The sequence below is a fragment of the Lolium perenne genome, chromosome 5, assembly GCF_019359855.2.
Source record: "Lolium perenne isolate Kyuss_39 chromosome 5, Kyuss_2.0, whole genome shotgun sequence".
Taxonomy (NCBI): domain Eukaryota; kingdom Viridiplantae; phylum Streptophyta; class Magnoliopsida; order Poales; family Poaceae; genus Lolium; species Lolium perenne.
In genome coordinates, this window is record NC_067248.2 from 109,507,561 (window position 1) to 109,527,680 (window position 20,120).

The 20,120-nt window shown below is 40.1% G+C and overlaps 3 non-coding genes across 3 annotated transcripts; 2 read left to right on the forward strand and 1 right to left on the reverse strand.

Moving 5' to 3' along the window:
* Positions 1-13,813: 13,813 nt before the first annotated feature.
* On the reverse strand, positions 13,814-13,886 carry TRNAA-UGC (transfer RNA alanine (anticodon UGC)). Its single transcript has one exon. It is a non-coding gene; the product is annotated as a tRNA-Ala (tRNA).
* Positions 13,887-14,157: 271 nt separating this feature from the next.
* On the forward strand, positions 14,158-14,264 carry LOC127304997 (small nucleolar RNA Z279/snoR105/snoR108). The gene has a single exon (XR_007853661.1). It is a non-coding gene; the product is annotated as a small nucleolar RNA Z279/snoR105/snoR108 (small nucleolar RNA).
* Positions 14,265-14,692: 428 nt separating this feature from the next.
* Positions 14,693-14,764, forward strand: TRNAK-UUU (transfer RNA lysine (anticodon UUU)). The gene has a single exon. It is a non-coding gene; the product is annotated as a tRNA-Lys (tRNA).
* Positions 14,765-20,120: the final 5,356 nt, after the last annotated feature.

The following is a 20,120-nucleotide window of genomic DNA, read 5'->3' on the forward strand; positions in this document are numbered from 1 at the left end:
CTTTGAAATTTTAGAGAAATCTTTAATAAATCTCCTATAAAACCCAGCATGACCAAGAACACTACGAATACCTTTAACATCCCTTGGATAGGGCATCTTCTCAATTGCTTCAACTTTAGCTCTATCAACTTCAATACCTCTCTCGGAAATTTTATGTCCCAACACAATTCCTTCATTAACCATAAAGTGGCATTTCTCCCAATTAAGAACAAGGTTAGTTTCTTCACATCTCTGCAAAACTTTATCGAGATTTCGCAAGCAATTATCAAAAGAATTCCCATAGACAGAAAAATCATCCATGAACACCTCTACAATACTTTCGCAAAAACCATGAAAAATAGCAGACATGCATCTTTGAAAAGTAGCAGGAGCATTACATAAACCAAAAGGCATACGCCTATAAGCATAAGTTCCATAAGGACAAGTAAAAGTGGTTTTCTCTTGATCTTTAGCTTTAACAGCAATTTGTGAAAACCCAGAATAACCATCAAGAAAACAAAAATGAGTATTTTTAGATAACCTTTCCAGCATTTGATCAATAAAGGGTAAAGGATAATGATCTTTCTTAGTAACTTTATTAACTTTTCGAAAATCAATGCACATTCTATAACCTACAACTATTCTTTGAGGAATAAGCTCATCATTATCATTAGGCACAACAGTCATTCCTCCTTTCTTAGGAACACAATGAACAGGACTAACCCATCTACTATCAGCAATAGGATATATAATACCAGCTTCAAGCAGTTTTAATACCTCATTCCTTACCACTTCCTTCATCTTCGGAATTAGACGACGTTGATGTTCAACAACAGGCTTTGCATCTTCTTCCATATTAATAGCATGTTGGCAAATAGAAGGAGAAATCCCTTTCAAATCATCAAGAGTATAGCCAATAGCTCCTCGGTGTTTCTTCAATATTTCCAATAACCTTTCTTCCTCAATCTCTGAAAGCTTAGAACTAATAATAACAGGATATATTTTCTTATCATCAATATGAGCATATTTAAGATTATCAGGTAAAGGCTTTAGATCAAAAACAGGATCTTCCTTCGGTGGTGGTGTTGTACCCAGATCTTCCACCGGTAAATCATGCTTGAGAATAGGTTGGCGACGAAAAATTTCCTCAAGCTCATCTCTTTCTTTCCTAAAAGCTTCACTTTCACTATTCTCCAAATGTTGCTGCAAAGGATTATTAGGAACAAGAACAATAGATGCACACTGTTCCATTTTAAAATCATTACTAGGCAAGTCAATTTTATAAGGAGTTTTGGTAAATTTAGAAAAGTTAAATTCATAAGGTTCACCAGCAAATCTAGTCAAAATTTTCTCTTTCTTACAATCTATAATAGCTCCACAAGTATTTAGAAAAGGTCTACCAAAAATGATAGGACAATAATCACTAGCAGCAGAACCAAGTACCAAAAAGTCAGCAGGATATTTAACCTTACCACATAGAACTTCCACATCTCGAACAATACCAATTGGAGAAATAGTTTCTCTATTAGCCAGATGAATAACCACATCAATATCTTCAAGTTCACAAGAACCAATTTCGTGCATAATCTCCGTGTAAAGTTCATAAGGTATAGCACTAACACTTGCACCAATATCACATAAACCATAATAGCAATGATCACCAATTCTAACAGATAGCATAGGAACACTAACTTGTTTGGGTTTATTAGGATGTGAAACAATATTAGAAGCATCTTCACAGAAAATAATATGACCATCCTCCACATTCTCAGTCACAAGATCTTTAACTATTGCAACAAAGAAAGTTCAATTTTAATTTGTTCTTCAGTGTTCTTTAGGTTTCTTTTTCACTTTTATTAACTGCACTAGATATGACAGTACTCCTTCATTTTAGCAGGGAAAGGAGTTTTTTCAATATAAGCTTCAGGAATAACATTATCAACAGTTTCAATCACTACACATTTGTTTACAGATGAATCAATTTTATCTTTATACGGTTCATGATACTTATCAAAATTCTTCTTAGGCAGTTCATAATGAGAGGCAAAAGCTTTATAAAGATTTGCAACAACTTGGGAATCAAGACCATATGTAGCACTCATATTACGAAATTTATCAGTATCCATAAAAGCTTCAATGCATTTATAATCATAAATTATACCTGATTCTCTATCTTTATCGTTCTCCCATCCTTCAGTATTTTCTTGGATCCGATCAAGAAGGTCCCTTTTAAACTCTTCTTTGTTGCGTGTAAATGATCCAGAACAAGAAGTATCCAACAAGGTCTTGTCTTGAAAAGAAAGTCTTGCATAGAAATTATCAATAATAACATTACCAGGAAGCTCATGAATGGGGCATTTGAGCATTAAAGACTTCAATCTCCCCCAAGCTTGGGCAATACTTTCTCCATCATGAGGCCAGAAATTATATATGCGGTTCCGATCTTTGTGAATTTCACTTGGAGGATAAAATTTGGAATAGAATAAAGGCACAATGTCCTCCCAATCAATAGAATCACCATTCTTCAGCAATTTATACCAGTGCGCCGCTTTACCAGACAGCGATATAGTGAATAGTTTCTTCCTAACTTCATTCATGGAAATACCTGCACATTTGAATAAACCGCATAATTCATGCAAAAACAGTAAATGATCACCAGGATGGACAGTTCCATCCCCTTCATAGCGGTTATCCATAACACGTTCAATAATTTTCGTAGGTATTTTATATGGTACTACTTCCTCACCTGGCGCTTCATCCACTACCGTTGCAGTAGTAGTAGATTTCCCAAATAGAAATTGAAGAGAAGATCTCTCCATAATGATTATAGCAAGAGTGCAGAAATAAAATCAGCACAAACGATAAAGGTTTTCCTTACCAATTCCACTTACCAATAGCGCTTCACTCCCCGGCAACGGCGCCAGAAAATAGTCTTGATGACCCACAAGTATAGTAGGTGTATCGTAGTACTTTCGATAAATAAGAGTGTCGAACCCAACGAGGAGCAGAAGGTGTTGACAAGCGGTTTCGATGAAGGTTTCACTGTAAATGCTCACAGACAAGTATTCAGGGGGTTTTGATATTGCAGATAAATAAAGTACAAGTAAATAAAATGCGGGAGAAATAATTGCAGCGAGTGGCCCAATCCTTTTTAGCACAAAGGACAAGCCGGTTTGATTACTTATAATGACCAAACGTTCCTGAGGACACACGGGGATTTTAGTCTAGTGCTTTCGCTACATACACTGATTAATCTTCATTGTTTTGATAAGTGTTGTGTGGGTGAACCTATGCTAATGCACCGCCCTTCCTAGGACTAATACATACTTGTGATTATACCCCTTGCAAGCATCCGCAACTACAAGAAAGTAATTAAGATAAATCTAACCACAGCCTTAAACTACGAGATCCTGCGATCCCTCTGCATCGATATACTAACGGGGGCTTAGGTTTACTGTCACTCCGGCAACCCCGCAATTAGCAACCGAATACAAGATGCACTCCCTAGGCCCATAAATGGTGAAGTGTCGTGTAGTCGACGTTCACACGACACCACTAGAAGAATGACACCACAACTTAAATATCATAACATTGAATATTACTCAACCATAATTCACTACTAGCATTTAGACTTCACCCATGTCCTCAAGAACTAAACGAACTACTCACGAGACATCATATGGAATACAATCAGAGGTGATATGATGATGAATAACAATCTGAACATGAACCTTGGTTCAATGGTTTCACTCAATAGCATCTACAACAAGTATAGAATAACACCGGGAGAGTTTCCCCTATCAAACAATCAAGATCAAACCCAAATCGTTACAGCGGTGACGAGGTGCTGCGGTGGTGATGGCGGTGTAGATGGTGGAGACGATGATGATGATGATGGAGATGATGTCCAGCTCGATGACGATGGCGATGGCGTCGATTTCCCCCTCCGGGAGGGAATTTCCCCGGCGGATTCACCTTGCCGCCGGAGAGCTCTTTTCTCTCTGGTGCTCTCCGCCCCGCAGAGGCGGCTGTAACCCTTCGTGAGGATCCCTCTGTGGCTTAGGTTTTCGGGACGAAGGAGTACGCGAAGAAAAGGAGGCGAAAAGGGTCGTGGGCCCCCCAGAGCATAGGGTGGCGCGGCCAGGGCCTGGGCCGCGCCGCCCTATGGTCTGGGCCCTGATGGCCCTCTCTTCTTCCCCTTCTGGCTCCCTCCGTCATCTGGAAAAATAGGAATTTTCGTGAAATTCCCTTCCGCAGTTGATCTTCCGAAATATTGCGTTCTGACGGTGCTTTTTCCAGCAGAATCCTGGCTCCGGTGCTTGATCCTCCAATGATGATGAAACATGCAAAATAGATGAAATAACATAAGTATTGTGTCCCAATATGAAATATATCAATGAATAACAGCAAATTATGATACAAAATAGTGATGCAAATTGGACGTATCAATGCACGAGAAGCATTTCCTCTCAGTACAAGGTTTGGGCTAGCAAGGTTGTTTGAAGCAAACACAAGTATGAACAGGTACAACAAAACTTACACAAGAACATATTGCAAGCATTATAAGACTATACACTGTCTTCCTTGTTGTTCAAACATTTTACCCGAAAATATCTAGAGACTTAGAGAGACCAATCATGCAAACCAAATTTTAACAAGCTCTACAATAGTTCTTCATTAATAGATTAAACTACATGATGCAAGAGCTTAAACATGATCTATGAGAGCTCAAACAATTGCCAAATTTCCAAACCATATGCAGCATTTTCTGATTCCAACCAAATAGCAATTTAACGAAGCAATTTCAGCCTTTGCCATGAACATTAAAGCATAATTAAGAACACAAGTGTTCCATATGAAAAAGCGGAGCGTAATATCTCCAATATAAGGATGGTGGGATCCAAATTTATTCAAACCAAAACGAAAATAAAAGTAAACCGACGCTCCAAGTAAAGAACATAAGATGTGATGGAATAAAAATATAGTTTCACTAGAAGTGATCTGATAATGTTGTCGATGAAGAAGGGGATGCCTTGGGCATCCCCAAGCTTAGATGCTTGAGTCTTCTTAAAATATGCAGGGATGAACCACCGGGGCATCCCCAAGCTTAGACCTTTCACTCTTCTTGATCATAGTATATCATCCTCTTCTCTTGACCCTTGAAAACTTCCTCCACACCAAACTTCAAGCAAACTCATTAGAGGGTTATTGCATAATCAAAAATTCACATATTCAGAGGTGACACAATCATTCTTAACACTTCTGGACATTGCACAAAGCTTCTGAAAGTTAATGGAACAAAGAAACTCATTCAACATAGCAAAAGCGGCAATGCGAAATAAAAGACAGAATCTGTCAAAAACAGAACAGTCCGTAAAGACGAATTTTGCAGGGGCACTTAACTTGCTCAAACGGAAAAACTCAAAACTAATGAAAGTTGCGTACATATCTGAGGATCACGCTCGTCAATTTACAGATTTTTTCGATTTTTTTACAGAGAGCTCTGCGAGAATTCGTGACAGACAGCAATGCTGTTTCTGCGCAGCAATCCAAATATAGCATCAACTTTAGCATAGAAACTTTACTTGGCACAAAAACATGATAAGGAGAGGTTGCTACAGTAGTAAACAACTTCCAAGACTCAACAATACAGTAAATAAAATGAAACATGGGTTATCTCCCAAGAAGTGCTTTTCTTTAACGCCTTTCAGCTAGGCGCAGAAAGTGCAAATCAAGTACCATCAAGAGATGGAACATCAACATTATTACCTCGGGAGTTGGAAGTTTTCTCAACAATGCATTGTATTTGATCTATGTATGGAACTCCCTTTTCAATACCCTTAGGCTTACTATCCTCATCAAATAAATTTTCAGGGACAATCCAATCAAAATTCTTTTCTAACGCCTCATGCATTCCTATGAGTTTATGAGGTATTGATATTTTCATCTCCCCCTCACAATTGACTTTATTAGTGTATCTTAGCCTATCTTTTTCCCTTTTTTCAAGGATATTTGTAAAATTGGTACACAAGCCTAGCATCTTATATCGAATAAAGACTTTCCTAGCTTCTCTAGCTACATCACCAAATTCTCTAAGAAGGGTTTCTAGAATAAAATCTTTCTTTTCTCCTTCTTCCATATCACCGAGTGTAAGAAACATATGTTTCATCATGGGATTAAGATTAACAAATCTAGCTTCCAACATGTGCACTAAAGAGGCAGTAGCAATTTCATAATCAGGAGCAAGTTCTGCCAAGGATCTGTCTTCAAAATCTTCAGTTTTACTAACATGAGTAAAGAATTCTTCTATATTATCTTTTCCAATGATAGACCCACAACCTACCGATATATCTTTCAAAGTAAACTTAGGATGAAGCATGATGAAATAAGCAAAAAGTAAACTAAACAAGTAAAGTAAAGACAAGTAACTATTTTTTGTGTTTTTGATATAGAGCTAGTAAATAAGACAAAAAGTAAAGTAACTAATTTTTTTGTGTTTTTAATATGAAGCAAACAAAACAGTAAATAAAATAAAGTAAAGCAAGACAAAAACAAAGTAAAGAGATTGGATGTGGAGACTCCCCTTGCAGCGTGTCTTGATCTCCCCGGCAACGGCGCCAGAAAAAGTGCTTGATGCCCGTAGATGTACACGTCCGTTGGGAACCCCAAGAGGAAGGTATGATGCGCACAGCGGCAAGTTTTCCCTCAGAAAGAAACCAAGGTTATCGAACCAGTAGGAGCCAAGAAGCACGTGAAGGTTGTTGGTGGAGGAATGTAGTGCGGCGCAACACCAGTGAAATCGGCGCCAACGTGGAACCTGCACAACACAATCAAAGTACTTTGCCCCAACGTAACAGTGAGGTTGTCAATCTCACCGGCTTGCTGAAAACAAAGGATTAAACGTATCGAGTGGAAGATGGTGTTTGTTTGCAAAGAACAGTAAAGAACAATTGCAGTAGAATCTATTCAGATGTAAAAGAATGGACCGAAGTCCACAGTTCACTAGTGGTGTCTCTCCAATAAGATAACTAGCATGCTGGGTGAACAAATTACAGGTGGGCAATTGACAAATAAAGATTCAATACATACCAACGATGATTACTATGTGATTTAATCAGGGCATTACGACAAAGTACATAGACCGCTATCCAGCATGCATCTATGCCTAAATAATCCACCTTTAGGTTATCATCCGAACCCCTTCCAGTATTAAGTTGTAAACAACAGATAATTGCATTAAGTATGGTGCGTAATGTAATCAACACAAATATCCTTAGACAAAGCATCGATTTTTTATCCCTAGTAGCAACAGCACATCCACAACCTTAGAACTTTCTGTCACTGTCCCAGATTAAATGGAGGCATGAACCCACTATCGAGCATAAATACTCCCTCTTGGAGTTACAAGTATCAACTTGGCCAGAGCCTCTACTAGCAACGGAGAGCATGCAAGAACATAAACAACACATATATGATAGATTGATAATCAACTTGACATAATATTCTAGATTCATCGGATCCCACCAAACACAACATGTAGCATTACAAATAGATGATCTTGATCATGTTAGGCAGCTCACAATATCTAAACAATGATAGCACATGCGGAGAAGACAACCACCTAGCTACTGCTATGGACCCATAGTCCAAGGATGAACTACTCACGCATCAATCCGGAGGCGGGCATGATGATGTAGAGCCCCTCCGGTGATGATTCCCCTCTCCGGCAGGGTGCCGGAGGCGATCTCCTGAATCCCCCGAGATGGGATTGGCGGCGGCGGCGTCTCAGTAATGTTTCCCGTATCGTGGCTCTCGGTACAGGGGGTTTCGCGACGAAGGCTATTTGTAGGCGGAAGGGTAGGTCAGGGGGCCACACGAGGGCCCCACACAACAGGCCGGCGCGGCCAGGGCTTGGGCCGCGCTGCCCTATTGTGTCGGCGCCTCGTGGCCCCACTTCCTTTCCCCCTCGGTCTTCTGGAAGCTTCGTGTAAAAATAGGACCCTGGGCGTTGATTTCGTCCAATTCCGAGAATATTTCCTTACTAGGATTTCTGAAACCAAAAACAACAGAAAACAGCAATTGGCACTTCGACATCTTGTTAATAGGTTAGTGCCGGAAAATGTATAATAATGCTGTAAAGTATGTATAAAACATTCAAGTATTGTCATAAAAGTAGCATGGAACATAAGAAATTATAGATACGTTTGAGACGTATCAGATATCTAGACTTAGAGAGACCAATCATGCAAACCAAATTAAACAAGCTCTACGGTAGTTCTCCATTAATAGATTAAACTACATGATGCAAGAGCTTAAATATGATCTATGAGAGCTCAAAACAATTGCCAAGTTTTTCCAAACCATATGCAGCATTTTCTGATTCCAACCAAATAGCAATTTAACGAAGCAATTTTCAGCCTTCGCCATGAACATTAAAGCACAATTAAGAACACAAGTGTTCCATATGAAAAAGCGGAGCGTAATATCTCCAATATAAGGATGATGGAATCCAACTTTATTCAAACCAAAACGAAAATAAAAGAAAACCGACGCTCCAAGTAAAGAACATAAGATGTGATGGAATAAATAGTTTCAATAGAAGTGACCTGATAAGTTGTCGATGAAGAAGGGGATGCCTTGGGCATCCCCAAGCTTAGATGCTTGAGTATTCTTAAAATATGCAGGGATGAACCACCGGGGCATCCCCAAGCTTAGACCTTTCACTCTTCTTGATCATAGTATATCATCCTCTTCTCTTGACCCTTGAAAACTTCCTCCACACCAAACTTCAAGCAAACTCATTAGAGGGTTAGTGCATAATTAAAAATTCACATATTAAGAGGTGAAACAATCATTCTTAACACTTCTGGACATTGCACAAAGCTTCTGAAAGTTAATGGAACAAAGAAACTCATTCAACATAGCAAAAGCGGCAATGCGAAATAAAAGGCAGAATCTGTAAAAAACAGAACAGTCCGTAAAGACGAATTTTGCAGGGGCACTTAACTTGCTCAAACGGAAAAACTCAAAACTAATGAAAGTTGCGTACATATCTGAGGATCACGCTCGTCAATTTTCAGATTTTTTCGATTTTTTTACAGAGAGCTCTGCGAGAATTCGTGACAGACAGCAATGCTGTTTCTGTGCAGCAATCCAAATATAGCATCAACTTTAGCATAGAAACTTTACTTGGCACAAAAACATGATAAGGAGAGGTTGCTACAGTAGTAAACAACTTCCAAGACTCAACAATACAGTAACAAAATAAAACATGGGTTATCTCCCAAGAAGTGCTTTTCTTTAACGCCTTCAGCTAGGCGCAGAAAGTGCAAATCAAGTAACATCAAGAGAAGTAGCATCAACATCATAACTTGTTCTAATAATAGAATCAAAAGGCAACTTCATTCTCTTTCTAGGGAAGTGTTCCATACCTTTCTTGAGAGGAAATTTATACTTAATATTACCTTCCTTCATATCAATAACAGCACCAACAGTTCGAAAAAAAGATCTTCCCAACACAATAGGACAAGATGCATTGCATTCAATATCCAAGACAACAAAATCAACGGGGACAAGATTATTGTTAACTGTAATACGAACATTATCAATCCTCCCCAAAGGTTTCTTTTTAACATTATCAGCAAGATTAACATCTAAATAACAATTCTTCAATGGTGGCAAGTCAAGCATATCATAAATTTTCTTAGGCATAACAGAAATACTTGCACCAAGATCACATAAAGCATTACACTCAAAATCCTTGAATTTCATCTTAATGATGGGCTCCCAACCATCTTCTAACTTCCTAGCAATAGAAGGTTCAAGTTTTAATTTCTCTTCCCTAGCTTTAATGAGAGCATTTGTAATATGTTTTGTAAAGGCTAAATTTATAGCACTAGCATTGGGACTTCTAGCAAGTTTTTGTAAGAACTTTATAACTTCAGTAATATGACAATCATCAAAATCTAAACCATTATGTTCTACAGCAATGGAATCATTGTCACCAATATTTTGAAAAATTTCAGCAGTTTTATCACAAGTAGTTTCAGCAGTTTCCGACAATTTTGCACGCTTTGTAGTCGGAGTAGAAACATTGCCAACACCAATTATTTTACCATTGATAGTAGGAGGTGTAGTAACATGTGAAGAATCAACATTACTAGTGGTGGTAATAGTCCAAACTTTAGCTACATTATTTTCTTTAGCAAGTTTTTCTTTTTCTTCTCTATCCCACCTAGCATGCAATTCAGCCAACATTCTAATATTATCATTAATTCGAACTTGGATGGCATTTGCTGTAGCAGAAAATTTTGTATCATTATCCTCAGGTTTAGCAGCCATTTTATTAATTAAAGAAGATTGTGATTCAGACATATATGAGATTCGATTTTCAGCATTTGTAAGTTTAGTTTGAAAACCAGAAATTTTCACATTCAAATTTTCAAGTTGATTTCCTATATTTTTCAACAAGGCAGATTGTTCATTCATAATTTTAGTAAACAATTGATTTTGCTCATATTGCGATTGCATAAAGCTCTTAGTAGTTATTTCAATTTCCAATATCTTTTCCTCATTAGGCAAAACAGATCTACCATAAGAATTACCATAACCACTACCATTATTAAAAGGATATGGCCTATAGTTGTTGTTGAAATTATTATTCTTAATAAAATTCACATCAACATTTTCTTCTTGAGCAACCAATGAAGCTAAAGGAACATTATTAGGATCAATATGAGATCTACCATTTGCTAGCATAGACATAATAGCATCAATCTTATTACCCAAAGAAGAGGTTTCTTCAACAGAATTTACCTTCTTACCTTGAGGAGTTCTTTCAGTGTGCCATTCAGAGTAATTGATCATCATATCATCAAGAAGCTTAGTCGCGGCGCCTAAGGTGATGGACATAAAAGTACCTCCAGCAGCTGAATCCAATAGGTTCCTCGAGGAAAAATTCAATCCTGCATAAAAGGTTTGGATGATCATCCAAGTAGTCAGTCCATGGGTTGGGCAATTCTTTACCAAAGATTTCATCCTCTCCCATGCTTGAGCAACATGTTCATTATCAAATTGTTTAAAGTTCATAATGCTACTTCTCAAAGATATAATCTTAGCAGGAGGATAATATTTACTAATAAAAGCATCTTTACATTTAGTCCATGAATCAATACTATTTTTAGGCAAAGAAAGCAACCAATCTTTAGCTCTTCCTCTTAATGAGAAAGGAAACAATTTCAGTTTTATAATATCACCATCTATATCCTTATACTTTTGCATTTCACAAAGTTCAACAAAATTATTAAGATGGGCAGCAGCATCATCATTACTAACACCAGAAAATTGCACTCTCATAACAAGATTCAGTTAAGCAGGTTTAATTTCATAGAATTCTGCTGTAGTAGCAGGTGGAGCAATAGGAGTACATATAAAATCATTATTATTTGTGCTAGTGAAATCACACAACTTAGTATTTTCAGGAGTACCCATTGTAGCAGTAATAAAGTAACTAAGCAAAATAGAATAAAGACAAGTAACTAATTTTTTTGTGTTTTGATATAGAACAGGTAAATAAGACAGAAAGTAAAGTAACTAATTTTTTTGTGTTTTTAATATGAAGCAAACAAGACAGTAAATAAAATAAAGTAAAGCAAGACAAAAACAAAGTAAAGAGATTGGATGTGGAGACTCCCCTTGCAGCGTGTCTTGATCTCCCCGGCAACGGCGCCAGAAAAAGAGCTTGATGCGCGTAGATGTACACGTCCGTTGGGAACCCCAAGAGGAAGGTATGATGCGCACAACAACAAGTTTTCCCTCAGAAAGAAACCAAGGTTATCGAACCAGTAGGAGCCAAGAAGCACGTGAAGGTTGTTGGTGGAGGAATGTAGTGCGGCGCAACACCAGTAAAACCGGCGCCAACGTGGAACCTGCACAACACAATCAAGATACTTTGCCCCAACGTAACAGTGAGGTTGTCAATCTCACCGGCTTGCTGAAAACAAAGGATTAAGCGTATCGAGTGGAAGATGGTGTTTGTTTGCAAAGAACAGTAAAAACAATGATTGCAGTAGAATGTATTCAGATGTAAAAGAATGGACCGGGGTCCACAGTTCACTAGTGGTGTCTCTCCAATAAGATAACTAACATGCTGGGTGAACAAATTACAGATGGACAATTGAAAAATAAAGATTCAATACATACCAATGATGATTACTATGTGATTTAATCAGGGCATTACGACAAAGTACATAGACCGCTATCCAGCATGCATCTATGCCTAAATAATCCACCTTCGGGTTAGCATCCGCACCCCCTCTAGTATTAAGTTGTAAACAATAGATAATTGCATTAAGTATGGTGCGTAATGTAATCAACACAAATATCCTTAGACAAAGCATCGATGTTTTATCCCTAGTAGCAACAACACATCCACAACCTTAGAACTTTCTGTCATTGTCCCAGATTAAATGGAGGCATGAACCCACTATCGAGCATAAATACTCCCTCTTGGAGTTACAAGTATCAACTTGGCCAGAGCCTCTACTAGCAACGGAGAGCATGCAAGAACATAAACAACACATATATGATAGATTGATAATCAACTTGACATAGTATTCTATATTCATCGGATCCCATCAAACACAACATGTAGCATTACAAATAGATGATCTTGATCATGTTAGGCAGCTCACAAGATCTAAACAATGATAGCACATGCGGAGAAGACAACCATCTAGCTACTACTATGGACCCATAGTCCAAGGATGAACTACTCACGCATCAATCCGGAGGCGGGCATGATGATGTAGAGCCCCTCCGGTGATGATTCCCCTCTCCGGCAGGGTGCCGGAGGCGATCTCCTGAATCCCCCGAGATGGGATTGGCGGCAGCGGCGTCTCTGGAAGGTTTTCCTTATCGTGGCTCTCGGTACAGAGGGTTTCTCGATGAAGGCTTTAAGTAGGCGGAAGGGCGGAGTCGGAGGGGTCACGGGGGCCCCACACGCTAGGGCCGCGCGGCCAGTGCCTGGGCCGCGTCGCCCTAGTGTGTCGGCGCCTCGTGGCCCCACTTCGTTTCCTCCTCGGTCTTCTGGAAGCTTCGTGGAAAAATAGGATCCTAGGCGTTGATTTCGTCCAATTCCGAGAATATTTCCTTTGTGGGATTTCTGAAACCAAAAACAGCAGAAAACAGCAACTGGCGCTTCGGCATCTTGTTAATAGGTTAGTGCCGGAAAATGTATAATAATGCTATAAAGTATGTATAAAATATTCAAGTATTGTCATAAAAGTAGCATGGAACATAAGAAATTATAGATACGTTTGAGGCGTATCACCCTCCCTCCGCATCGATTAAATCCGACCGAAGGGAGTATCTTCGAGCGGAAACGTCGTCTGCTCTTATAGATAGGAAGGAGATGATGAGGGAATAAACAAGACTACCATGAATGACATAACTGGAAATAAAAATCGAAAAATTGTGGAGATCCCTCCCTCCGCGTCGATTAAATCCGACCGGAGGGAGTATCTTCTAGCGGAAACGTAGTCTGCTCTTAGATAGGAAGGAGAGGATGAGGGAATAAACAAGACTACATGAAAAACTATCATGACCAAATGAAAAAGATATGTAATCATGTAGACAAAATATTTTTTTCTTATGGTCAATCAATTTGTTTTTGTACAAAACATGAAAGAAAGAGAAGAACTCGCTGCAATCTGAAAGCTCATTGTTGAAGCTATCTTCGAGAGGAAACGTCTGCTCTTATAAGTAAGAAGAAGATAATGAGGGAATAAGCAAGACTACCATGACATCACTGAAAATAATAAAATGATAAAAATTGTGGAGTTGCGGGGGATCGAACCCCGTGCCTCCCGCATGCAAAGCGGGCGCTCTACCATTTGAGCTACATCCCCATTTGTTAACATGTTCATTAGTCAGTTAACAGTATTTTACTTACGCCTAGGAATCAATGATCAGCTAGAATGGGCCAGCATCTGGTTTGGCCGACCGGCCCATCGCGTATAGGTTTTGCCGGCCCGTGGCAGGTATAGCATTCGCCAGCATTGAGCAGGTTGCAAAATGTTTAGTCCCACCTCGGCTGATGAAGAGCGAGCGCGTGGAAGCAAGGTCTTTAAAATGGGACGAGGTGCCTCCCGTAGAAGCCATGATCCTTCAGGCAGCAAAGGGAAATGAGGAGTGGTACAGGCTCGCAATATTTATGCGAGAGGGGTGCCCGCCCCAATAAGCCTGTTACGACACTGGGGCATCCCCGTGATTTACCATCTGATCCTGAACTCAAAAGTCTAAACTTTTTCTTTTTGGTTGCTTCTTGCTTTTTTTGTTGCCTTTTCTCCTTTTTTTAATTTTTTTGGTTGGTTTTCGTTTTGGATACAGATTTACTTTTGTTTGCTCTATTTTTTCAAAGTAGTTTGCTTCCAGTTTTGAAATTACGAATTTGCAAAAAAATATTTTTTCCAACAGTGTTGCCCTGGAAAAAAAAGCCACATTGAAGGCGAGAAAAAACGTGAAGTATGCATGACCGAAGCTAATCGAGAAAATGGGAGAAGTAGTCCAATCAGTTAGGAGCATCATTTCCACAATATTTTCTCATATTGATGGTACTGTTTCATCATTTCCACAACTTAACGGAGAAGGGGACCTCCAATGTGTTTTGAGAAATTGATGTTTTGTATAATTATATACGATTAATAGACATCAAGCCGACCTAGCTCAGTGGTAGAGCGCGTGGCTTTTAACCACGTGGCCGTGGGTTCGATCCCCACGGTCGGCGATTTCGGTTTTTCAACTGCAAGATTTTTTTTCTCTGTCTCTCTGTTCAAGTAGCTTCAGAAACGGCTGGTGGCTATTCATCTACCCTCACTTATTAACGTAAAAAAATCTATTCTTAATTATCGGACACTGATCACCTCAGGTTTGGGATGTAAGGATAAGATGGAGCTGATTCTGCCAATATATTACATTAACGCTTTACTAGTTAAATTGGACTCAGCTAGTTTTGGTGTATGTCAAAGATTGCCAATGCACTCTCTTCCATCCTCAGCAAAAGGTAGTGAAATACTGATAAACAGAGACCACCATTGATGAGGTGAAGGACCCAATCTTTGGTGGGTACTTCACAGCTCACAGGTTTAGATAGTATGTGCCATACTCTCGTAGTTTTCTTTGACAACTAGAATACGGCCACGGTTGCGCCAAATCCTAATGTTGTCACCCCACAACTCTTCCACAAACAGACCCCTTATGTCTACTTGAAGAGAAGTTTGAATACATGAAACACGGTACATCAGCACTAGTGTTATGATTTGTGGTTTGGTTTCCTCTAATATCTCAAGAAAATAAAAATGTAAAAAAGCCAACACTTCCTAATATGCACTTGTTGCGACTTGCGTATGGTGGGTGTATTAGTCAGAGCTTTCGTGAAACTAGCACTCTATTATTTATATACATGGGGTAGGTAGATTCTGTGTGAGTTTACAAGTGGTCATCATAACCACATGAGGAATGCAATCCTTATTTCACGATCAGCAAGGTTCGATCTTCATGAATCCTGCCAAGCAGGGATGTCCAAGCACGTACCGAGAGCATATGAGCATGAACCTTTTAGCCATATCATATGCGGATAGTCAAATATTGTTGCTCATAAAGTCAAATAACTTCAATTTTTTTTGCATGAACAATGTTCTCTCTCTTCCGCTCCATAATGCTCTGTTTTTGTTATCTTTGATTTTGGTATGTGTTTGAAGAAAAAATACTATGGATATGAGCATCCCTTCTTGAAGAACACATTTGAGAGTGCCATTATAAACATGGGATGCTTGATTTTCTTTTAAATGTTCTAATGCGCGACTAAGTTCGGTGATCTACTTGTAATAATTTTGTTGGAAGATAAAATTATGGCTCGATTAGAACAACTACCCAATTAAGTCCGTAAATTCAGGAAGAAAACCATGTCTATAAACGGAAAATCATCTTTGGCTCATAGGTTGTCCAAAAAATGCATCCGTTGTCTAAAAAATATATTTCAAAATGCCTAATAATTCCAAAAAAAAATCTGGGTGTACGTCTTAGTATTCTATGTTCACACACTAAGTTTCGCAAAGAAATGACATCTTTTATGGAATATGTAAAAAAGAAAATTTTCTGTGATTCATCATAGCTTTTTACGTCACATTTTTTCCGAAGACCACACAAAAAGTCTTTTTTCCACAAATTTTTGTGAGTGAACATAGAATGTCTAAATGTATATCCAGGATTTTTCTTCATATTTTTTCAACATTTCAAAATAAACTTAATATGCTTTTTTGTTAATAGGTGCATTTTAGACCTACGAGCCAAAACGCCGTGTCCTTCTATAAACTCGATATAATTTCCTTTTTGGTTAATGTTTATTTTCCATCTTCAAAAACTAACAATGGTATCTTTGATTCAAAGAAAATTCATATAAATTTTGCAACATTTTTTCATAAGTCATATTATTTTGAAAGAGAGCTTGTTTAATTTTTAGGGTTGAGAACCAAAGATTTTTTTATGCACTACTGTGCGTGCAATTTTACAGGAAAACCTTGTGGAGTTGAACTTCAAGAAATATTCTCTTGTTATTTCTTTGCCTAATATAATTGAATATTCTTTCGATAAAGGCATTTGTACTATACTCAAATCATTCACATCAAGATGATACAAGCTATAATAATTTAGGTCCCACCTCAGGGAACAACCCCTCGCGTCGCTTCCCCAAGGCATCGGGTTCAAAACCTTAGCCGCCAAGAGCCACCTTAGCGACCCTCCCTGCCGCAGCTGTTGCATTTTTTTGCTATACTCAAATCTACGGCGACGAGTCTTGGTAGCGTGGCGCAGTGGGCTCTCTGTGACAAATGTGTCATGATGGAATATCGTAGGGTCGGACGCTGCCTGGCGCCAGGGCGGCGTCGATGGCAGGCATGGTAGGGCTATGTGGATATCTGCCATGATGGCTTAGCGGTTTGACAACAATGATGATTTCTGGAGTGGGCACATGAGGTGCTCGCTAAGGGTGTGCTGGTCTGATGTGTGCTCCTATGTCATCATAGGGGGACTCAATGATGCCACATGTACCTAGTTGACGGGGAGTTGTTTGTGTCTTCAGGACATAAGGCCGTGATGGCATGTTCTTCACCCATTGTCAGGCTAGTCAGGCTAGTACGTGTTTCGTGGTGGCTTCAAATTTGTTGATATACGCTCTCTTTGTTGAATAAAATATAAGTAAATCTTGTATGCATCTCTTTGGATCTGGTAGGCATGATCTTCATGAGTCACGCCCCCTCTCCGTAATTTCTTTTTACACACTACTTTTGTTATATTTTTTCATGTGCTGAAATATCGAAGTACACATATAAGAGTTCCAATATAAACCGGTGATGCACAAATTTTGTAGAAAATTCATATATGACTAAGTTATGTGATCTACATGTATTTTTTCTTAGAAGATAAATATTTGCTCGACCGGAGCAATTGGTGTAGCCAATTGAATGAACAAATTCTAATGAGAAAACCATGTCTCTTGAATTTGATAGGGATCTTTTGGGTTAATGTTATTATTTCCTTTATTATAAAATGTGTTAAGGAACTCTTTGATCCAAAGAAATTCCATAGGCATTTTGGACAGGCATAGTTCTACATGCAATTTCAAAGCAAAACTTCTAGGGAGTGCAACTTAAAAAAATGTTATCTCTTTTGCTACTCTATTAAGCAGATAATCGATGCAGACCGTTTCCAGTGTTTTTCCACGGTGCAAGCAAGCAACCTTTACATATTGCCAGTTAAATTTCCACGCAACGAGGATCATCGCAACAATTGGCATAGCAAGCCGATAGATCTATGGATTGATCCGGTTTTCGTTGCGGTTAACTTTTCCTCTTTGTTTTACCGTCATAGTTAGAAAATCATGTTAAGATTTCTTCGAGTACTACCAAAGAGGTGTGTGTTGACCTACTGTTTTATAATTCAGGAACATTAATGTCATGATTATACTCCATGTTCTATCGGACTGACACATGTTGATATTCAGGGACATGGTAGACCATGGACCGAGACATACGCTACTCTGTTTTTTTTTGTTTTTTTGTTTTTTTTTTTGCGACAGACACGTCTTGGTAGCCTCGTATCGCCTCGAGAAAGTTGCATACTCCAAAGAGTTGGTTAGCAAGAAGGGCATTAGCATCTCTGATGTTCCATGCATGGGCACTATGAAATGGTGCCCAACCATCTAAAACAACACGTGCTGAATTTCTCTCACTCGAATCATGGAGCTTAACAACAAAATCTGATGTGCCTTCGGGTAAGCACCGGCTACCGATTTGGGCTTCTAGGCTGAAAGAGACGTTCACTAAAGCAATACAGTACATATCTGGACACATTCAGCAGGAAACAAGTTGAGACACGTTTTTTATAGGTGTCGTTGCCTAATCGACGATACCTCGGAGGAGGGATCCTCACGAGGGGGAGAAGAAGTAGGGGCCATAGGGCGGAGTGCACACGGGACGGTGGTACGCGAGTTACCCAGCTTCGGAACACCTGCACGATGACAGGGCCTACTGCTGCTTGTCTGGAATTATCTGGGCGCTTGCGCGTTGTTACAATGGTTGTGGTTGTGCCTCTAGGGCTCCCATGATCCGGCTTATAAAGGCGCACGGATCTAGGGTTTACATGGAGAGTCCTAGCCGGAATACAAGTTGCCTAACTACGGTACAATATCTTGCCGTGTACGTCAAGGATCCGCCTTCCTTATGGTCGTGCTGGATCCGGATACTTTATGGGCCTCCACGGATCCGGCCTCCTTCGTAGGTCGGTTGGGATCCGGCTCCATGTTCCTGGGCTGGACTTCATCCTTCACGATCAACAGCAACTGGGCCGCCCGATGGGCCCCATGCCACCATCACCGTCTGTGGGCCACCCAGGCTTGCCGGATCTAGGCCATGTCGTTGATATACCCATAAAGTATACCCACAACAGTAGCCCCCGAAGTTCTCCGAGATTCAACATTCTTCCGTCTTCATACAACTCGGAACCGAAGAGAATCTTGAAGAGCTTCCAAACTTTCTTGCTTCCGATATCATTTACTCGGAAATTCACATGTCCTTCAGTAACGATAATGTAACGGAGTTTGCACCTTTCCCGCGCACAACTTCCTATTTTCCCGCGCTAAATTTTCGGAGATGCGAATCTTTAGCCGGAAATTTCGGGAGCGCACGGTTAAGTTACCTCCACGTCATTTTACCGCTTTTAACCTAAGACACGTGTCATGCATCCAACGGTGAGACTGTTCAGTTTCCGCCGTAGGATCCGAAATGCGAATCTCCGCGCGAGGTCTATAAATACCCCCACGCGCCGTAACTCCTCATTCTTTTCACCTCATCACCACTTCGTCTTCCTCCTCGCGCCGCGACGCCCGTCAGATCTCAACTCCGGCGAGCTCCGCCACAGAGAACTTCGCGCCAGGTCGCTCCAAGCTTCCCCTCGTTCCAAGATCGTTGCGGTTGATCGGGAAATCACCCCCGCCGCCGATTCGTGGTCACGCGGGTCGTTTCTCAGCAAGTTCGGCGACCTTCATCCTCGCCGGAGCATCGCCGGTTCGCCGCGCCATTGATGGTACGTGCACCGGACTTGTAGAAGAAGAAGTAGAGTAGAGTAGTTTCCGGTTACTCAAACACTTTGCATGGGTGCAGCCGGAAGCATGCCAATCGACTCACACTATACTGGTAGTTCTCCGAATAGCCCGGATCCCAGTTCATTAGAGCCAATCTGTCCGGATCCCATAGCATATCTACCACCATATGTTTCCGACATCCGGCTAGCTCAACCTTTTTCCGCATCTTCCAGCACCAAGCTAGGCCGGATCCCAACCGCTCAAGAACTTGAAGAAGAACTCCAAGGGCAAGCTAGAATGGCAGCCAAGGTTCAGGAGACGGAAAACAAGAAAGCCTCCAAGGCTCGGTTCCGCGAAGGAGAGCGGGGTCAATGGTGGCCCTGCAAAACCACTGATACGGAGCTTAGAGAGCTTCAAAACGAGGGATGATCTCCGCTCATTGGAGCTTCATACGCGACACCGTCGTCCCCAAGCCTGGAGCCGGAGAAGTGGTCATGACCAAAGC